The sequence below is a fragment of the Ascaphus truei genome, chromosome 5, assembly GCF_040206685.1.
Source record: "Ascaphus truei isolate aAscTru1 chromosome 5, aAscTru1.hap1, whole genome shotgun sequence".
In the NCBI taxonomy this organism is placed as follows: domain Eukaryota; kingdom Metazoa; phylum Chordata; class Amphibia; order Anura; family Ascaphidae; genus Ascaphus; species Ascaphus truei.
The window spans coordinates 190,923,173-190,945,410 of record NC_134487.1 but is presented as its reverse complement, the minus strand read 5'-3'; the positions used below and the strand labels follow the sequence as shown (position 1 = coordinate 190,945,410).

General features: G+C 49.4%; 1 protein-coding gene across 1 annotated transcript in view; it reads right to left on the bottom strand.

Annotated features, from left to right (window-relative positions):
- Positions 1-17,549, bottom strand: part of C5H8orf58 (chromosome 5 C8orf58 homolog) — a 69,149-nt gene extending 51,600 nt beyond the window's left edge. The window contains exon 1 of the mRNA XM_075601474.1: positions 17,430-17,549. The gene's annotated coding sequence lies outside the window, so the exon portion shown is untranslated. The remainder of the gene's footprint in view (positions 1-17,429) is intronic.
- Positions 17,550-22,238: the final 4,689 nt, after the last annotated feature.

Below are 22,238 nucleotides of genomic sequence, written 5' to 3'. Positions count from 1 at the left end.
CCAATGGCTCTGTCACCTCCCGTTGCTATGACTTATGCTAACGCTGGACCCCGTATTCCACCGCCTAACCGCTATGATGGGGACCCCTCGCTTGTCGCGGGTTCCTAAACCAATGCGAGATGCAATTCGAAATGTCTCCCTCTCAGTTTCCTTCTGGCCGTTCTAAGGTGGCATACATCTACGCTTTGCTCACCGGCGATGCCCTCGCTTGGGCCTCTCCTCTCTGGGAACATAAGAGTGAATTAACCCAGGATTACCCCAAATTTAGGCGTGAATTCCAGCAAGTATTTGATACTCCCGCACGGCGCGAGACGGCCGCATTCACTCTCTTCCATATTTCACAGGCTTGAAGATCTGCTGCCAAGTACGTGATAGAATTCTGTACCCTCGCCGTGGAGACGCAATGGAATGATGAAGCACTCACCGCCGCATACTGGCATGGTCTCTCTGACACCTTAAAGGATGATCTTGCTACTCATGCCCGGCCTTCTTCCCTGGAGGAGTTGATTACTCTCAGTGTACGTATGGACCAGCGCACCCAGGAACGACGGCACGAGAGACACTGTTCTCTTTCTGTTTCTTCCCTTGTTGTCTCACACAGGTCGCCCTCTTTGCCTCTCCTGGCGTTGGACGCCCCGGATCCGATGCAAATCGGTAGCCAACAACTTCGGGCCGTGGAGAGAATGTGACGCCGTCAGAAGGGACTCTGTTTCTACTGTGGTTCTTTGGAACATTGCCTCCAGAACTGTTCCCTGAAGCCGGGAAACGGGAACATCCAGTAAAGGTAGAGGGGCTTCTACTGGGTACTGTCTCTCCTTGCCCTTCTCTCCCTGAGGATCTCCCGAAGAAGTTTATGCTTCCTGCTACTCTGGAGGGCCCTGACCTCCTATTGGAAGTAAAGGCTTTCATTGACTCTGAATCTGGCGGTAACTTTCTGGACCAAATCTTCGCCTCCGAGAAACAAATTCCTATGGTCAAGAGAAAAGCACCTATTGGTCTCGAGGCCATTGACGGTCGCCCGCCCCAGCCAGTATTTATCATCTGGGAGTCCATTCCTCTCACACTGACCTTGGCCGACGGTCATAAAGAGGTAATAGTGTTTGATATCTTCCATTCTCCTACCGTTCAACTTATTTTAGGATTGCCTTGGCTTCAACTCCACAATCCGCGCATTGATTGGACCGGCACCATGCCTATCCAGTGGCCTTCCTCCGCTGAGTCTGCTTCCACAGCTTCTCCTGTTGTGGTGCTTGCCGGCCTGGATTCCGTCCCTTCCAATCTCTCAATTCTTCTGACCGTGTACCATGAGTTCCTGGACGTGTTCAACAATGTACAGGCTGAGGTTCTACCTCCTCATCGTCCATACGATTGTCCTATCGATTTAATTCCAGGGACCATTCTCCCAAAGTCGAAGTCCTACAAGAAAACTTGGAGAAAGGATTCATCCGCAATTCGACCTCCCCCGCTGGGGCAGGCTTCTTCTTCGTGAAGAAGAAGGATGGATCGTTAAGACCTTGTATCGACTTTCGCGGACTCAACAAAATCACGGTAAAGAATCGGTACCCCCCTTCCCTTAATCTCTGAACTTTTCAATCGTCTCCAGGGAGCCTCTATCCAAGCTTGATTTAAGAGGGGCCTATAATCTCATTCGCATAAGGGAAGGGGACGAATGGAAAACCGCGTTTAATACGCGATCTGGACATTATGAGTATCTAGTAATGCCCTTTGGTTTATGCAATGCTCCTGCCGTCTTTCAAGAGTTCATGAACAACATCTTCCGGGATGTATTAGGAACATTTGTTATCGTATACTTGGATGACATTCTCATTTTTTCTAAAAACTTAGATGAACACATTCACCATACTAAACTGGTGCTGTCTAGGCTCCGTGCTAACTGCCTATACGCCAAGATGGAGAAATGTTTGTTCCACCAGACTTCTACTGCCTTCCTAGGCTATATTATCTCTAACCAAGGTTTCTCTATGGACCCAGAGAAATTGAAGTCTGTCCTCGACTGGCCGCTGCCTAATTCTCTCAAGGCCGTGCAGCGTTTTCTCGGCTTTGCCAATTATTACAGGAAATTCATCAGAAATTTTTCTTCCATTGCTCTCGCCATCACTGCCTTGACCAAAAAAGGTGCCGATCCCACGTCTTGGTCCCCTGAAGCCATTGATGCATTTGAGTTTCTCAAAAAAGCCTTCGTCTCTGCACCCATCCTACGTCACCCGGATACCTCTCTTCCTTTCACATTGGAAGTTGAAGCTTCGGACGTGGGAGCCGGTGCAGTCCTTTCTCAGAGATCCTCTCCCCAAGAAAGACTCCATCCCTGTGATTTTTTTTCTCGGAAATTTTCGTCTGCCGAAAGAAATGATGATGTTGGTAATCGTGAGCTTTTGGCCATTAAATTGGCTCTTCAAGAGTGGAGGCATCTTCTAGAAGGCAGCAAGGAACCTGTTGCCATCCTCACTGATCACAAAAATTTGCTGTATATCGAGGGGGCCCGACGGTTGGGATCTCGTCAGGCCCGTTGGTCTCTTTTTTTTCCCCGTTTTAACTATACAATCTCGTATATTCCTGGTACCAAAAATATCAAAGCGGACGCTCTTTCTCACCAGTTCGCCACAGAAAACGAATCTAATGAATCCACGGAACCAATCCTTCCTGCCAAGTGCATAATCTCTGCCAATAATTTTGATGTGTTGGATGAAATCAACAAAGCTCAGGTTCACATTCCCAGCAGGTTCAGGGTACCAGAGGGACGCTTATACGCAGCTCCACGGTTTCGCCACAAGATTTTACTTTGGGGACATTCTTCTAGATCTGCCGGTCATCCAGGCTTCAAGAGGACTGGGACCTTATTAAACGGACATTTTGGTGGCCTAAGATGAACAAAGACATTTTTGATTTCACTAGTGCTTGTCCGGTATGAGCCCAGAGTAAGACGGCCCATCACAAACCTTCTGGCCTTCTCATGCCTCTCTCCATCCCGGAGCAACCCTGGAAACACATCTCTATGGATTTCATTGTCGAACTTCCCAATTCCAAAGGAATGAATACCATTCTTGTTGTAGTAGACAGATTTTCTAAACACTCACACTTTATTCCCCTCAAGGGTCTTCCTAATTCTGCTACTTTGGCCGATATTTTTTCCAAGGAAATTTTCAGATTACATGGCGTTCCCATTTCAATTGTCTCTGACAGAGGGTCTCAATTCATCTCTAAGTTCTGGCGGGCGTTTTCCCAGAGACTCAGAATTTCTCTTCTTTTTTCTTCCGGATACCATCCTCAGACCAATGGTCAGACTGAAAGGATGAATCAAACCTTAAAGCAATATCTCAGATGTTTCGTCTCTGAGTCACAAGACAACTGGGTGGACCTGTTACCATGGGCCGAATTAGCGATCAACTCTCTTAAGAATGAGTCTACACAAGAGTCTCCTTTCTTCATCAATTTCGGTTTTCACCCTAGCAGTCTTCCCCTCTCCTCCCCCCCTTCTGGCGTTCCCGCAGCAGACTCCCATGTTACGACCCTGCAGAATTCTTGGAAAAGGATCCTTAAGTCCCTACAATCTGCCGGCTCTAGACAAAAAACTAAAGCAGATCGTCGTCGCCAACCAGGTCCTTCATTTAAGCCTGGTGACAGAGTGTTGCTGTCCTCAAAGAACATTAGGCTTAAAACTCCATCTCCCAAACTGTCCCCAAGATTTCTGGGTCCTTTCAAGATAACAGAAAAGATTAATCCAGTCGCCTACCGTCTAGCACTACCTCCCACCATGAGGATCCCTTCCGTATTTCATGTGTCCCTACTCAAGCCTTTTGTCCAGAGCTCGCACTTCCCGGATCCTTCCCGAATACCCAACCCAGTGTCTACTCTAGGACAACAGGAGTACGCGATTCACTCGTTAATCGACTCTCGTTGGTCAAGAAACAAGCTCCAGTTCCTCGTCCACTGGAAGAGGTATGGCCCGGAGGAGCGTTCATGGGTTCCAGCACGTCACATCCATGCTCCCAAACTTCTCCAGCAGTTCCATCTAAAATTTCCCCAGAAGCCATGGCTGGATCGCTCGGAGATCGATCCTCAAGGGGGGGGATACTGTGACGGTTCAGGGGATTCCTTCCCCTCCATGTGTCCCTGACGCTCGCTCCTGCCTGCCTCTTCTGTTCCTTCCCTGCCTTCCCCTGCTATTCTCCCTTCCTCCTCCCGCAGCTGTCCCTCTGCAGCAGCCTCTGATGTCATCCCAGCATCGGCGCGCGCTCCCCGCAAGACACGCGCACCCTCTCGGTCTTCCGTTCCCCGTTGCGGTGCCCCCTGTTCACGGCCCCCCTCGGTTCCCGCTCCAGTCCCCTTACCTCCTGTGGTCTCTCCTTCTGTCTGTCCCTCATCCTCGGCGGGTGCTCCCGCGGCGCGGCGCTCCGTGCGCCTCATGACGCAGCCTGTGCGCGCGCACTCTAACCTTACAGAGGGCACACGCTCCTATTGTAGGCTCTCTCAGACTCCTGGCTCCTCCTCTCATGCTCTGCAGGCTATCTCCCTCACTGGCTCACCTGTCTCCTCCTCTTCTCCTCCTCACCTATCCCTGCTGTCTCCCACTTCACCCTCTGCTCCTCCTCTCTGTCCCATTGGTGTTCCCTCCTTTATAACCCCTGTCTGTCCTTTCTCTCATTACTCTGCATAGTTCTTTGTAACCTCTGTGTGTGCAGTCCTATGCTTGGCTCTCCTGTATTTTCCAGCTTTGTTCCTGCTCCTGCTTACCCCTGGATAATGCACATTGAGAAAGAGCCACGAGCTCGAAATGCGTTGGTGGGGGCCTGAGGGCTCCGTTTTTTGTAATTTTGCACTGATCCATTAAACAAACAATTTTTATCTGGGTCCCACTCTCCTTAGTAGTTTATTTGTCACCAGCTGTGCTCCATCTCTCCTTCCTTTGGATATCCGGTCATTGTGGAGTAACGGCAGCACGCACCCACGGAGGAAATTCCATTGAAGACCCCACAAATGTGAGTTACTCCAACCTGTTTACCTGTATGTACCTATACTTACCCAACCGATGTTTTTGTCTGGTCACTAGCCAGTGAAGGTCCCACATCATTCCAGTGGGATTTTTTCCAGCAATTCGGTATCTAGTGGAAGTGGTTTTATTGCAGGGTTGGAGTGGTTTGGTCTGGACTGTCTGGGACCTCCAGGGTTACTATATTATGTGTTCATATCCTTGGGCTATATAGCCAGTGGCTCACGTTGGAGCACCATACAGCTTTTTGTGACTGTTCTCATTACTCTGCATAGTTCTTTGTAACCTCTGTGTGTGCAGTCCTATGCTTGGCTCTCCTGTGTTTTCCAGCTTCTGTTCCTGCTCCTGCTTACCCATGGATTTCCCTGGCTTGACCTCTGCTTGTACTGGATTACTCTGCTCGCTATTGCCCTTGAACCCTGCTTACGGACACGACTTTGCTGACTTCTGTGATCCCTGGACTCTGGCTTACGAACATTACGATCCTGATCTCTATATCCCTGGACTCTGGCACACGGACATCACTACTCTTACTCTGAACCCCAAAGGCGTTGCAAGTATTACTAACCATCTCTCTACAGACCCGGCAACACCATACCACACTCCGGGCACACCCTCACTGCTGTGGGTGCGTGGTAATACCCTTCCCACCTCAGTACTGGGGACTGGCCAGGTCTGCGGGCATACAGGCGTTACAGATGGCCAGGTAAAGGTCTGGCACAGAAACCATTTGTTGCCCATCCTACAAGTGGGAGACAGTGACTTTGAACCAGATACTTTAATATCAGCCAGTGAGCCAAAAGAGTCCCCTGAGACTCCTGCTTCAGAAATCGAGTCCAGCCAAGATCCTTTGGAAGGAACCTCCGCTGGTTCCAATGGAGGCTGGTGGGCAACTCCCGAAGGAGCACCAGGTAATGGGCCTCAAGTACCGTCACCCGTGGCTTCAGCAAGCCGACCGTTGAACCTAAGCAGCCCAAGATTCGTGCCTAATAGAGACTTTAATGATACCGCATGGCCAATCACAGATGGGTCAAGACTTCAGGACTATGATAGAGTTTCCACAGTGGAAGATACTGCAGCAGAGACTCGCAGGATTCAGAGAGTGAGATGCCCTCCCACTAGAGTGGCTTATGATCAATTAGGGGCACCCCACTATGAGTATCAGCAGCCGGTTAAGGAAAAGCTGGCCTCAGTTATAAATACAGTTAGGTCCAGAAATAATTGGACACTGACACAATTTTCATAATTTTGTCTCTGTACGCCACCACAATGGATTTGAAATTAAACAACCGAAATGCAATAGAAGTGCAGACTTTCAGCTTTAATTCAAGGGGTTGAACAAAACAATCGTATGAAACGTTTAGGAATTGCAACCATTTTCATACACAGTCCCCTTATTTCAGGGGCTAAAATGTAATTGAACAAATTAACACAATCATAAATAAAATATTCATTTTTAATATTTTGTCGAGAATCCTTTGCAGGCAATGACTGCTTGAAGTCTGGAACGCATGGAAATCACCAAACGCTGGGTTTCCTCCTTTGTGATGCTTTGCCAGGCCTTTACTGCAGCTGTCTTCAGTTGTTGTTTGTTCATGGGTCTTTCTGCATTAAGTTTTGTCTTCAGCAAGTGAAATACATGCTCGATCGGGTTGAGAGCAGGTGATTGACTTGGCCATTGTAGAATATTCCACTTCTTTGCCTTAAAAAAACTCCTGGGTTGCTTTCTCAGTATGTTTTGGGTCATTGTCCATCTGTAAAGTGAAGCGCCGTCCAATCAACTGCGCTGAATTTGGCTGAATCTGAGCCGACAATATATCCCTATACACTTCAGAATTCACCCGGCTGCTTCTGTCTTCTGTCACATCATCAATAAACACTAGTGTTTTACAAGATGATGTGGTATGCTTCGGATCATGAGCCTTCCAAGCCTTCTCCATACTTTTTTATTCCCATCATTCTGGTACAGGTTGATCTTAGTTTCATCTGTCCAGAGAATGCTGTTCTAGAACTGGGCTGGCTTTTTTAGATATTGTTTGGCAAAGTCTAATCTGGCCTTTCTATTCTTGAGGCTTATGAATGGTTTGCACCTTGTGGTGAACCCTCTGTATTTGCTCTCGTGAAGTCTTCTCTTTATGGTAGACTTGGATAATGATATGCCGACCTCCTGGAGAGTGTTCTTCACTTGGCTGGATGTTGTGAAGGGGTTTTTCTTTACCATGGAAAGGATCCTACAATCATCCACTACTGTTGTCTTCCGTGGACGTCCAGGCCTTTTTGTGTTGCAGAGCTCACCAGTGCATTCTTTTTTTTCTCAGAATGTACCAAACTGGTGATTTGGCCACTCCTAATGTTCCTGCTATCTCTCTGATGGATTTTCTTTTTTTTTGCAGCCTAAGGATGCCCTGTTTCACTTGCATTGAGATCTCCTTTGACCGCATGTTGTGGGTTCACAGCAACAGCTTCCAAATGCGAATGCCACACCTGGAATCAACTCCAGACAGAAATAACAAAACTTGTATCAGTGTCCAATTATTTCTGGACCTAACTGTATGTTCATAGAAATGTACAATATTGTGTAGAGTCAATGCACACCGTTAAGTTGTATTATATATTCTGCATTTTCAGTTATATAAATGTTATGTGTTATTACCATGTTTCCAAGCGGGGACGTTGGTCTTTTCACCAGGGGGAGAATGTGGCCAAGTCTCCCTCTATGTTCCCTTTGGCCATCCCACCTACCTCCGATGCGGCCGGGAGGTTGCGACTAGCATGGGTGCTGCTGCAAGGCACGCGGACACTCAGCGGGAGGTAGAGAGTTCGGTGAGGCAGGGGGAAGTGTTGCGGCAGGCAGGGGAAGCGCTCCGGTGGCTCAGCGGCAGCCCGACTACACAGGGCACCACCATCTTGCGTAGGCTCGCACATGCGCGAGAATCGGCGCATCCACAGTAGGGTACAGGAGCGGCGGCCATTACACAGAGGGCTCTACAGGGAACTACAGCCCCCAGAATGCATAGGGGCGATACACCACATGGTGCGAAGCAGCCAATCACACGGCCGGATTCCCCTGCACTTTGGGATTGATACTTTTGGCGTGCTGCGAGCCACGCCAATTGGAAGAGGGAGCTGGATCAAGCAGGTAGTGTCTCAGAGCCTGTGGCCTAGTATATCCCCCTTAGGCACCAGCTAGGCCCCGACTCACAATAGCTTGTGGTTGCTTCAGGGAAGGCCCCCTTAGATAGGGACGCTTCCCCATTTTACTGTCTAGTGTCAGGGACACAGTTAAGACGCCGCATGGTGATTGCGGCTTGTGATCTGGGACCAGACCACCACTAAGTATAGAGACTCTCAAAAGGTGATATTATCCACGCTGGAATTCACCCCACACAGAAGCGGACGTCTTCTCGGGAGACGACGTCACTGGATCAAGCAGATCCCTGCTGCTAAGACGCCCACACCGGGTACTGCAGTACCCGGCAGGTACCTCAACTAAGTGCACCTAGGGATAGCGCTATCTCTTACACTTTGGGTGGGCCTTGACATTGAGAAAAGGGACATCAGGATATTGGTGCCTGACACCCTATGTACTTTGGGAACACTCACTGGTGGTATCAGGTTGGGGCCTATATTATTGTGTGGTACAGGGTACCGATATTATTGTGTATAGTAAAAGTTGATTATATATATATATATATCTACTATATATTTCAGAAAGCACTGTATGTCTGCGTCCCAAGGGCCAATAGCATAGGACCTTGGGCCTGTCACTCCGGCTCAGGCCATGCCCGCCCCCGCACACCTCTCATTGGCCTGCGTCCAACACCAATGCCACACTGTCCCACCCCTCACTGACTCTCATTGGCCTGCGTCCAATGCCCGCCCCCGCACACCTCTCATTGGCCTGCGTCCAACACCAATGCCACACTGTCCCACCCCTCACTGAGCTAATACTTCCACACTGTCCCACCCCTCACTGAGCTTTGGGAACGCTTTGCATGCCACGCTTCACAGCTATCAAAACCCTCACCGTCTGCTACCACAGACTGCCCAATCAGGTACAGAATCAGCTACACACAACACCTACACACAACGCACGATAACACCAAACACTGCACACACACACATTCACACAACACCAAACACTGCAGACACTGCACACACATTCACACAACATTCACACAACACCAAACACTGCAGACACTGCACTCACACACACACATTCACACAACATTCACACAACACCAAACACTGCAGACTGCCTCTTCAAAACACCACCCTCGCCCACCCCCAACTCCCCCCCCCCCCCCGGTCCACGCCACAGATCTCCCTCCGCAACCACACACCCTCTACAGGCCGCGGCCTACAGTCAAACACCATCGGCACCGATCGCCCTCCCGCTACCTCACACACTGTACGGCCCGCGGACCGACCAGCACGCCACAGATCTCCCTCCCGCTACCGCACACCCTCTACGGCCCGCGGACCGGGACGCACGCCACAGATCTCCCTCCCGCTACCGCGCCCCTCCCATCTCCCGCTAAACAACATCGCCACAGCCTACTCACTTCGACAGCGGCCCGCACGGAGCTCTTCCGAACGCCAGCGCACGACACACATCTCCCTCCCGCTACCGCACACACTCTACGGGCCGCGGACCGGGACACACGCCACAGATCTCCCTCCGCAACCGCAGACCCTCTACAGGCCGCGGCACCGATCGCCCTCCCACTACCTCACACACTGTACGGCCCACGGACCGCCCACCACGCCACACATCTCCCTCCCGCTACCGCACACCCTCTACGACCCGCGGACCGGGACGCACGCCACAGATCTCCCTCCACAACTGCAGACCCTCTACAGGCCGCGGCCTACGTGTGGGGGGGGGGACAGTGTGTGTGTGTGTGTGGGGACGACGACAGTGTTTGTGTGGGGGGGGGGGGACAGTGTGTGTGGAGGAGGGGGGGACAGTCTGTGTGTGTGGGGGAGGACAGTGTGTGTGTGGGGGAGGGGGGGACAGTCTGTGTGTGTGGGGGAGGGGGGACAGTGTGTGTGTGGGGGAGGAGGGGGACAGTGTGTGTGTGTGTGTGTGTGTGTGTGAGGGGGGGACAGTGTGTGGGGGAGGGGGGACAGTGTGTGTGGGGGGGGGGACAGTGTGTGTGGGGGGGGAGACAGTGTGTGTGTGGGGGGGGGAGACAGTGTGTGTGGGGGGGGGGGGGGTAACAGTGTGACTCCCGGGCAACGCCGGGTCTCTCAGCTAGTATATATATATATACACATACACCTGAGTATGTGTGTATTACTTGGATTGTACCTGGGAGGGGCTTATCCTGCTATGCTAGGATCCCTTTTAGGTGGAGGCTCTGCACCGAGGCGGACACACAATCACCCCAGGCTCCAGTGGCGGAGGATCAGGCCTTCTGTGAGCCTACAGGTAACGGCAGTACCGGTAGCCCCTCTAGTTGTGGGGGAACAAGGGTTACACATGTAATACATTGCATGTGTGATGGAGCCTCCATAGGAGGTACTCACTTGCTTTGAAGCTCTTGTATCCCACAAGGAAAGAGGAAACAGGAAGTGTACCAATGTACCAATGTTGGAGGGCCTGTGTGTATCTGCATCTATGGGTGGTATATACAGAGCCCGCTCGGGGGTGGGGAGGTATTGCGATGTACAGTGAGTGAAACCACACTATCTCCCCTAGCCCAGGGGGTCCGAGGCTCTGTTTCTCCTGCAGTGTGGAATAGAAATGGGATCCCCCGCAGGGATGAGGAAGAGCCACATTAACATGAGATAGGAGCAGGACAATGAATTAGGAACCTGCCTCCCCTGTAACCCTCTTGGTCTCTGCTAGCCCCCTTCCTCTTGACCTGTGGATGTGCACAGTCATAAACATTATCCCAAAGTCATACACATTATCCCGGGGGGGTGGGGGGGATCCTTTAGCATTACCTTAATCCCATTTAGAGTAGATGCATTCATAAATCTTTCCCTATGAAAAACCCCATTAACCACGGGTACTTTATAGGGATATATAAAGGGATAGGCAACGTGATCATTGTTTTGCATTATTATTCTCTCTCTTTTACCCTTTTTACGGGGCAATCCCTCTTTAAAAAAGAAACAATTACTTTTGTAAAGTAAATGATTTCTAAACATCCTTTTGTTTTAACCCTTTGCTGCCTGTGAGCGTTGCAACGACACATTGCAAGCCTCTGTGTCCTTAAAGGGGCTACGGATTGAGCAGAGTATTGAGCAGACTCTGTAGTTCCTCTCCCAGAATCCTTTACTTGTGTCATCCTCATACTGTAGGTGTTTTGCAATAGACTGATAAGCAGACAGTAAAAATGTGGTGTCGTTTCCAGGGCATGTTAATGATGGCCGTTGGGAATTTTTCACACCCGCTCTGATCTCCGCACCATTGGAAACGCCGCAGCCCCATACCAATAGCAGCATGTGTTGCACGTTATATTACATTTATTATTGTAATGTCTACATTTGGAAAGTTGTCAAACATACTTTACATACATGAAATACTTATGTAAAACAGCAGGGTGTTGCATTAGCCGACTGCCTCATTGAAACTCCAGTATAGTGGCTGCATATTTAACATCCCACACTGGGAGTGGGGAAAAACCAGACAGTCCGGATCTGTGCTGTGCAGAGCCAGGAAGAAACTATGTGAGCTGTCACGTGCACACAGGGTTGCCACCACGCCGGGGTTTGACCCGGAGACTACGGGTTTCACTAACCAATCTTCGGGCGAGGTGAGCAAACTGTGGGGCGGCGGCGGCGGGAGAAGAGGTCTGAGGACCACCATAGCGCCACAGGGCGGCAGTCACAGGAGTTGGATGACGGGAGCTGCGCAGAGCGGCAGAGGAGGACGGCCGGGGAGGAGCACGCCCCAGCGGTCCGACCCGGAAGTCTTCACTGACATCTCGGGCGGCATCTCCCCCTGCATGCTCCCGTCAAAATGGCTCGGCGACGTCTCATAGCGCCGTGACGGCACGTGATGTTCCATCGTCATGGCAACGCGACGCCATATGATGTCACAAACCCATTTTGACGGGAGCATGCCGGGGGAGATGCCGCCGCCGCCGCCGCCGCCGGAGAAGGTAAAACAGTATAAATAAAATTCCTTTTTGTAAAAAAGTCTCCAGGTTATCATTCAGCAGAAGGTGGCAGCCCTGCGTGCGCAACGACAGCGTGCAGCCACCTCTGGAGTACAACCTGTGAGGCATGGGATTCACAACTGCCTAGTTCTGACAGTGTGCAGCCATGTCTAGGGTACTGCCTGTGATGTACCAGATACTTTTGACAGTGTGCAGCTACCTAATGGGTAGACCCTATGAAATGTGGGATATAGTAAGCAGGTTCCGAGAGCATGCAGCCACCTCGGGTATAACCTGGGAGGACTGTCTGAGCCTGTCCCTGAAAATCTGCTGTCAGGAGGTCACACTACATTAGATATAAACCGAGGACTGTCTGAGCCTGTCCCTGATAACCCGCAGTCAGGAGGTCACACCACATTAGATATAAACCCAGGACTGTCTGAGACTGTCCCTGATAATCTGCAGTCATGAGGTCACACTACATTAGATATAATCCATTCAAACAACTAAAATAAGTAAAGAGATGTACAGTACTGTATGCTGGTTAATACAGTACCTTAAGAGACAGGAAAAAGAATGAACGCGTTTAAAACCAAACAAAAGTCTGTGACACCATCACATGGGTGAAGAAATTAAAATGGCAGCGGGTCGGACATATTGCAAGAAGAAATTACCATAATTGAAAAAGATGGTACTCAATTGTATTCCACTGGATATCAAAAGACCATGGGCCTCATGCAGTAAAGTCCGATAGAAAAAATCGCCACGATTTTTAAATCGCCACTTTTGGCAGCGTTGCTATCACGGTATGCAGAAAGCCCCGAATACCTGTGATAGTAACATTTGCAAACATGGCGAGTAGCCGGCGATGAGATGATCGGCCACTCTGAAAAGGGCTTACCCGGCGAGTTGATTCTGCTGCAGAGAGAGAGAGAGACGCCTCTCCCTGCACAAATCTCGGACGAAATTAAAAAAAATTAATTAAAATTTTATTACTAGTGTAGATGAGCACAGGGGTCTCCGGAGCAGAACCGCATTGTTTTCAGGTCCGGGGACCCCCTGCTTCCCGAGATGCAGGCCCCGTTATGGGGTGCCGGTATCTCCTATAAATTGAAATGTCCCGGTGACGTGGGACATTTACATGCATAGGAGATTCCGGGAGGGCTGTATCTCAGGAAGCAGGGGGTCCCCGGACCTCAAATCAACAAGGTTCAGCTCCGGAGACCCCCTGCACATCTACACTAGTAATAAAATTTAAATTAAAATATGTAGTAAGCACCAATACACAACCCACCCCCCTGTGCCCACACATAAAACACACGATTGATAATATAGGCCGGCGGGGGTCCCCAGGTGTTCCCCACGGGCGTATATAGCAGTATGGGGGATGGGGGAAGGAAATAGAGTGCGCTTACCAAACCACTGGTGGTATATGGTGGTACACCGAGTTGCAAGGGGGTTGACTGATATAGACAACACTAAGCCCAGTGAAACTGGCTGTGACTTTTCCACTGTGTGTGCTCAGATAGTAAAAGACATGAACCATGTACATCAATATAGACTAGGTGGTAGCTATAGGTCCTGTGAGTTTCTAGACTCAACACAGGATTAGCACTGTATAAGGCAAAATGTATACAACGAATTGTGCTCTCTGCAGACCACCCCGTGTGTGTTTTTTTTTTTATAACTTGTCTTTTATTGAGAAATGCATGCGTATTATACAATACAGTATCTAACCCTGTGTTTTTAAAAGTTGAGCCTTAAGATAAGGATTATAATGATTGCACTTGGTGTGCAGGATGACAGTTCTAATGGTCAAACTGTTCTATGCAATAACATAAAACTGAGCACAATCTATATCCTGGGAATTAAATGGTTTGCTAAAAAATGTACAACCAATAGCCAATGAGATAATGACTATATTGTATATGTACCTGCAAGGTCCATATATACATGGGTATCCGGAGGGCCTCGGTTGGTCCCTGTTCAGGGTACAGATGAATACAGTGTTAGCCAATGCATTTTTGGCCAAATGCATTTCTTCTATTGACTGTTCTATTCTCTATTTCTGTTTATTATTTAGATAAAATTGTTTTGAATTGTGATGGCTTGTTTCTTTATTTATTTTTTACATTTACATTTGTTTTTATTTAATGATGTATTGTATTGGCTACTGGTTTTAATTTATGTGTTGCCTAGTGGTTGTATTAATGAATTGTTGTGTTGGTTACTGCTTTTATGTATTAAATATATTGTTTGGCTAGTGGTATGATTTATGTAATTGATTGCCTAGTGGTTTTAATTATTTTATTGAATGCTTAGTGGTTTCATTTCTTTAATTGATTGGCTAGTGGTTTTATTTAGGTAATTGCTTGGTTGGCTAGTGCTTTTAATTTTTGTTTCTGGAGGTTTAGGTGCTTGTTGTATACGTTTTATTACAGGCATATCCCGGTTTAAGGACACTCACTTTAAGTACAATCGCGAGTAAGGACATATTGCCCAGTAAGCAAACGGAAGCTCGCTTCCTGAACAGCAATACCGTCTCCCTACCTGTAATGAAGCTGTGCACAAGCGGGGGGACTATAGAGCCTGTTACAAATGCGTTATTTACATCAGTTATGCACGTATATGACGATTACAGTACAGTACATGCATCGACAAGTGGAAAAAAGGTAATGCTTCACTTTAAGTACATTTTCGCTTTCCATACATACTCTGGACGCATTGCGTACATTAATGCGGGGTATGCCTGTATTGTGTATTTTGGACATTCGGGCTTTTGTATTAGGGTGACCATTGACTGCTATAGTAGCTTATGCCCATATTATATGGGTATGATGTACGTCTATAACAATCAATGGTTACGGGGTGGGTATTGTGGGTCTGGTCAGGGTGGTTAGGCCTCCCGGGTGGGTAGCTGGATAGGGTGGGTTAACCCCTTAATTACTATAGCAGTTATTGTATTGTATGTCTTTATTTATATAGCGCCAAAAGTGTACTCAGTGCTTCACAAAGAATACAGTACAGGGAATTATAATAATACAATAAGTGCAGCAAAATCAGACAATAAGAAAGGAAATCCCTGCCCGAAGAGCTTACAATCTAAGAGGTTTGATGGGGAACTTACAGAGACAGCAGGTGAGGGAATAAGTGCTGTAGATGGCAGTGCTTGGTCACAATGGGTTGTAGGAGTGACTGAGTGTGGGACGGTAACCACGAGGTCAGGCTATTGGGATGTTTGATTTGTGGGGCAAGTTTTAAGGTTAGCCAGTATTAAAATGAGAGGTTTAACACACTTTACAGGGGAAGAGATGACAGGGAGGCATTGGTGAAATCAGGTGTGTATGTCTGGTTTCAGGCTTAGGGGATATCCTATATTATTAACCCGCTAAGGTGATTAAGAAGCTAGGGGCCATTAGAATGTATTTTGCTATGTATGCTTTCTGGCAACGGAGGACATGGACCTGCAGTATGCTGACGAGGACGCCCTTCATATTGCCAGGGGTAAGTAGAACGGTTTTTATTTACTTTATTTATGCTGCCTGGCTAATGTTGTGTTTTATAATGGGCAAATGATCTATTATACATATCTGGATAATAGTTTTTTTGCCCATTACTGGACTGTATGTGTTTGGAGGGGGGAGGTGTATTTATTGAAATGTAGGAGGGGGAGGTGTATTTATTGAAATGTAGGCCATGTTTATTTTTTTTAAATACAGGAATGGTACCGCAGGCCAGCGGGGACCCACGGGGACAACCGAGGACCCCTGGACGCCCATGGGGATCACCTGAGGACCCAAGGGCACCTGTTGGGAATAACTGGGGGGCCCCACAGCTGTGGGGGCCCCGTGGGGACCACCCGAGGGCCCCCAGACACCCATGGAAACCACCCGAGGGCCCCCAGACACCTGTGGGGATGACCCGGGGACCCCAGACACCCACACGGACCACCCGTGGACCCCCGAGGGCCTGTGGTATTAATCCTGTGTGCAAAAAAATAAAATATGGTTTTATGTAGGGGTACAAGGGGTGGGTTGTGTTTTGGTGGTTATCACATATTTTAATTTTATTACTAGTGTATTGTAGCAGGGGGTTCGGAGCAAAATCTTGTTGATTTGCGGTCCAGGGACACCCTGCTTCCCGAGATACAGGCCCCATTATGTAAATGTCTCGCGTCACGTGATCGGGACATTTCAATGCATAGGAGATACCGGCACCCCATAACGGGGCCTGTATCTTGGGATGTTGGGGTCCCAGGACCTGAAATCAATGCGGTTCAGCTCCGTAGACACCCTGCTACATTACTGTAATTTTTAAAATGAAATTAACCCCCCCGATCGCCTGTGAGAGGCGTGCAGTTAGAGTGCAGTTAGAGTGACTGATTCAGCCTATCTCTTACTGTGCATATATTACAGAGAGGCAGACCCCGGTAGGACTCACACAGCAGTGACCTCTGCTGTGTTAATCCGATGGGCCATTATAGTCTGTTCCAGCAAAACTTGTGAATATATCTCAACCTACACGCGGCACAACGCAAAATATACCCAGGTAAATGTTTGAATAACGGCCGCTGCATCTGTAGACTGGACAGAAGCACAACCTTCACAATGGAGTCCTCACTGCCTGGAGAACTGCTCTGTGCCGTTAAAAAGGCCTATGCGGGGGGGCGTGTCCAGGACGTCAACGAGGATGGTCGTGTGAGAGGAGAGCTCCACAGACCCTCGTGAATAATCTTATTTAAAAGCACTTTTTCCCCCAATTTTCGGACCCCAAGGTGCTGACTTTGGATGTCCAAACAAGCAGAGATGGCGAACAAGCAAAAAACGCTGCCTGCTCATGTGGTAACAAAGTTTTTCACTCCCTCGCAAAAGGGCACCGAAGCGGCCTCTAAAATCCAAGATGGCGCCGGCTCCTCAGGCGCACGCGGCACAAAACAGCAGGCCCCAGAGCGAGAGCGAGGAGACGAAACACAGAGCCCTGAAACAACCCTTACAAGGGAATATATGCAGGATCTGATGACAGCCATGCTGGATAAACTACATGTCTCGATCCAGAGAGACCAGCGAGCGGCTGTAACGGAGCTCCGACAGGACATCACAGGCCTGACAAAACGCACCTCCGCTCTGGAAACTAAAATGGAGGAGACACTGAAGGCTCAAATGGCCGCGGAGGACGAAATATTCAGATTGGGGCTAGAGGTCAGCAGTCTGAAAGATACACTGGAGGACCACGAGAACCGCGATAGGCGGCAGAATATCAGGCTAAGAGGAATACCTGAATCGATCCTCCCTGACCAGCTGAAACCTTACCTCATCGACTTCTTCTCCTCAGTATGTGAGGACCTGGAGGCTAAAGACGTGGAAATGGACAGAGCCCATCGCTCCCCGGGACCACGGTCGGACGACCCGAACAGTCAAGGGACGTCATAGATCGCCTCCATAGATACGCTGTCAAGGAAAAAATAATGATGGCCTGCAGAATGAAGGAGCCTATCACATTCCGGGACGACCACCTACAAGTCTATAACGATCTTGCAAAGCTCACAGTCGACAAAAGACGTGAGTTAAAACCGCTAACTAAAATGATGAGACAAAATGGGATCAAATATAAATGGGGATTTCCATTCAAACTAATAGTGAACAGGAACGGAAAGTTCCACTCTATAAGACACCTCGCAGAGATGACCCGACTGGCCAAAGCGGTGGGTCTCACCCCTCCTCCGACGTGGGACTCCGACATCTCCGGGCCCCAAGGCCAAGAAACGGAAGAACCACCGATTAGAGCCTCGCAGAGACTGGCTGGCCAAAAACAACAACCAAGAAGATAAAGAACTCTGACTAACCTGTATTACTTTCATCCCAGTTCACAGTTGTTCCACAGTTATACTCAGTCACGTTGACGGAGGAAGTCCTGAGAGTCAAGAGAAACCCAGCAGCAGCAGGAGCAAGCCAAGACCACAGAGGATCCACAACAGATGAACCCCAGAAGCAAGCATCACAGCCGTCGACAAAAGACCTGACTCCCACGCTTCCAGATCCACAGAGGACGGCAATCGAGGAACATCCGCCGAGATGCAGAAAGGGGATAAAGTCACCGACCCGCCCGAGCTTCAGCCAAGGACCCGGAGCAGTTGTCTGTGATCTGCCTGTGCGGAGAGGCAAGAGAATGAAGGATCAGTGCCTTCGGCGTGCGGAGGGAGAGAACGACTGTGAAAGAGCTGTTGCCCCCTTTTTTCTTTCCCTCTCCCCCCCCGCTGGCGCGGCACTCTCCGGGAATATAGGCTGGCGGGTCCGCAAACGGCCACCGAGGGATGCAGCCTTGTGCAGAGACCCAGGGTAAAAACCCCACCTTAACCGTGAGTACTTTAACCCACTAAGCTGGACTCCTAACATTAAAGGCGAAAGGCACCCCGTGAGCAGCCTCTGAGCCCCAAGGAGACAAGGCAACCGATAAGTCCACAAACTGTGTATGACGGTATACCCTTGCGATACTCACAGACAAACATTACTCCTACATTTGGCCTAAAGCCGAGGATTTACCAGCTATCATGGTTATTATAGTAAATGTAATCAATGTGACCAATATTGATCCCCCCTGCCCCCAAAAGCCTCCCGCGCCCCCCATCCCCCCGTTCCCCCCCTCCTCCCATCCCTCCCCCCCTCCTCCCTTTCCCCCTTTCCTCCCGTCCCCCCCTCCTCCCTTTCCCACCCCTCCCCCCGCATTCCCCCTCCTCCCCCCCGTTACCCCCCTCCCCCTCCCCCTCCGGCTCCCCACCCACCACCCCCCCCTTCCACCTCCCCCCCATCCCCCCTCCCTGGTTACTAAAAGCAGCCATATCAAGGAATAAGCGACGGGATTGAGATGAGTGATACCGCGGGGCCTAAACAATGTATAATGATAGCTAAGGTGTGCTATGCTTGAAATGTTTACACGAGTTGCTGTTATGTTATGCTTTTACTACAAGAGTCCTAAGAGTGATATCCACTATGCCATGAATGCTATATATGACATTACTCGTAACACGAAACCCAACAGGGGGGATTGCAGTCACACAAACCCCCATGTACGCAGCCCTGCCCGCTCCGAGGAGTGGACATAGACACCCCTATAGACCAATAACAATAAGGGCAAGCCCCCACCATATCCCCCGTCACAACAGCTGAGATATCCCCTCTCCCCCTTCCCTTCCCCCCCCCTCCTTCCGCCTCCCCCCCTCCAACTCCCCCCTCCCCCCTCCACCTCCCCGACCCCCCCCCACCCCCACCCTGGTTACTAAAAGTACCAAGTACCAGGGAGTCTGTCGTGCGCTTCGGTGTAATACACAGGTATGGAAGATTATCTGACACTGGAGTAGGTATGAGGGAGCTAAGCAGGGCCACAGAATTGACCGGTGCAGGGGGATAATAGTGTTACATCACCTACTCCTCCGGTCTGGGACCCACTCTCCTCGCCTACTCCTGCGTGCCACCGTCAAGAACGTCAGGGAAGTGGAGGAAGTTCGGCGCAACTGCGCATGTCTGAAATGAAGCTCCCGGATGTCTCTTCAAAAAACTTTATTATGCACACACAAGGGCTGCACCAACGTCTCCCCCTCAACGCGTTTCACCCTTTCACAGAGGGCTTCGACATAGACACCCCTGCAGGCCAAAGAACAATAGGGGCAAGCTCCCACCATATCCCCCCGTCACAACAGCTGAAACATCCCCTCCCTCCCCCTCTCCCCCCCTTCCCTGTCCCCCCCCTTTTCCTCCCTTCCCATTCCTTCCCCCCCCCCTCTCCCCCCGCCTCTCCTCCCCCTCCTCCCTCTCCCCCCCCCCCAGCTCAACATAACTCGCCAAAATCAGCCCACAAGCCCCTAAGTTAGACCATAAGGTCCAGCAGCAGAAAACATGGCATGAGGCTAAATAGAAGGCACTGCTTAACTCATTGAATAGAATCTGGCCTCCCTGTTATTCATGTTGTCATCCCAGACTCAAGGGACGAGATGATGTTATGTTAACTTCCCTAGCTGGAAAATTCACTCCATGCGATAGAGGGAACAAAACGGTTAAATATTGTTGATTGTTGCAGAATCTAAGGTTCAAAAGATATGTTTAAGAATCTCGAATCTTTCCTCCCTACTCTACCCCCCCCCCACCCATCATCTCGCCCCTCCCCCCCCCCCTTTCTCTTATTCCCCTTTATCCCCAAAGGACCTATAGTGGGAAATGGAGATAACAATGCGGGCAAAGGGGGGGAAAGTGCTTAGCATAGGCACCAGAGGGTCTGAACCCCTCTGATGCCCTCCGGTTGTTGACGCCGGAAATACCCCCAAAGGGCACATTTGCCCAAATGCCGGTCGCCCATGGACCTGGCGACTTGTTGTTAGGTCCCAAACTGGACCCAATCACTACTATCTACTATCCGCTGACCCTGTCCCAGCGGATCTTTACCCCACCCTCTCCACCCCCCGCCTCCTCAGTATACTGGGTTTACCTCGCAGAAAAAGGACACAAGTCCCAAATGTTTGCTGGGGTTATGCAAATCCCTAGACTACAAAATCAAGACCCCCCCAGAGGGAAAGGAGGGGCCCTAAGGTTTCATGATACAAACAAACCAAATGGCTACTAAGGCCCCAATTAAAATATTATCATTAAATGTCAAAGGACTGCAAAATAACAGAAAAAGGAGACTGGCTCTCCAAGATATGAAAAAATCAGGGGGAGACATCATATTCCTGCAGGAGACCCACTTCACATCACAAGACCCCCCAAATTTACTCAAAAAAGTTTTTCCAACGTGCTTTTTCGCTTCATTTAGTAGTAAAAAGCTGGGAGTGGCCATACTAATTAAACAAGGCACCCCATTCAATCATATCAAAACAGAAGCGGACCCAGAGGGTAGATTTTTGGTGGTATATGGCTCACTGATGTGTTCGGCAATTGCCCTGATTAACGTATACGCCCCTAACGAGAATCAAACAGAGTTTCTAACAAAAGTTCTCGAGGGCATTGACCCTGGATATCTGTCGTCGATGTTAGTGGGCGGTGACTTAAACATGGTCTCCAACCCCACCGAGGACAGATCAACTGCGGTGGGTCAGTCACCCTCGTACAGCCCCCCCCCCCCCAACACATTGGGAAAAGGCTCAGAGGAATACTGAATGAATTCTCATTGGTAGACGTATGGAGAACCCAACACCAGGGCCAGAGGGACTAAACTTTCTACTCTGCGCCTCGTCAGACCTATTCACGTATAGACTACTTTCTACTAACCAAAAATGTCCTAGAGGCCTCTGCTAATTCAGACATTGGCCCGATCACCTGGTCAGACCATGCCCCCATTACCTGGACCCTATCAGTACCATTCGAAAAAAACTACATCCTACTCCTGGAGACTAAATGATTCCTTGCTGAACCATCCTGAGATAGAGAGAGAGATCAGAACCTCACTTAAGGACTATTTCTTCTTTAACTCAGACTCAGTCTCTTCTCCAGCAACCCTTTGGGAGGCCCATAAGGCAACAATAAGAGGCAAATATATCTCTATTGCGTCCCATAGGAAAAAAGCCAAGCAAAAATTGATCAAAGAGCTTACAGATAACATTATCGCGCTGGAACAAGCTCATAAAAGTAACCCCTCAAAAAGAGCGTACAAAACCTTAACTATAGCCAGATCAAAACTTAAACAAGCCCAGCTCGAGGATGTAGAAAAGGCCCTTAAGTGGACAAACCAACAATACTATGATAAGGGCAACAAGGTGGATAGACTTCTGGCTAGTAGACTGAGAGGAGTACAGAAGAGATCCCAAATAACGGCGATCAAAAATAGATCTGGTGAGATACAATATAGCGATGCCAAAATAGCGGCAGAATTCACAAAATATTATACTGAACTATACAACCTAAGATCAAAAAATGGCCGACCCGAATCAATAGCATCAGAATCCATAAAGAAATACCTAGACAGTTGCCACCTCCCAACTTTAACAGAGGAGGAAAACACAGTCCTCAACGCTGAAATCACAAAAGAGGTACTGGAAGAGGCGGTCAAGGTGCTCAAACTCTCTAAGTCCCCTGGTCCTGACGGCTTCACCAATGTTTACTACAAGAGATTCTTACCAATACTATCCACGCATC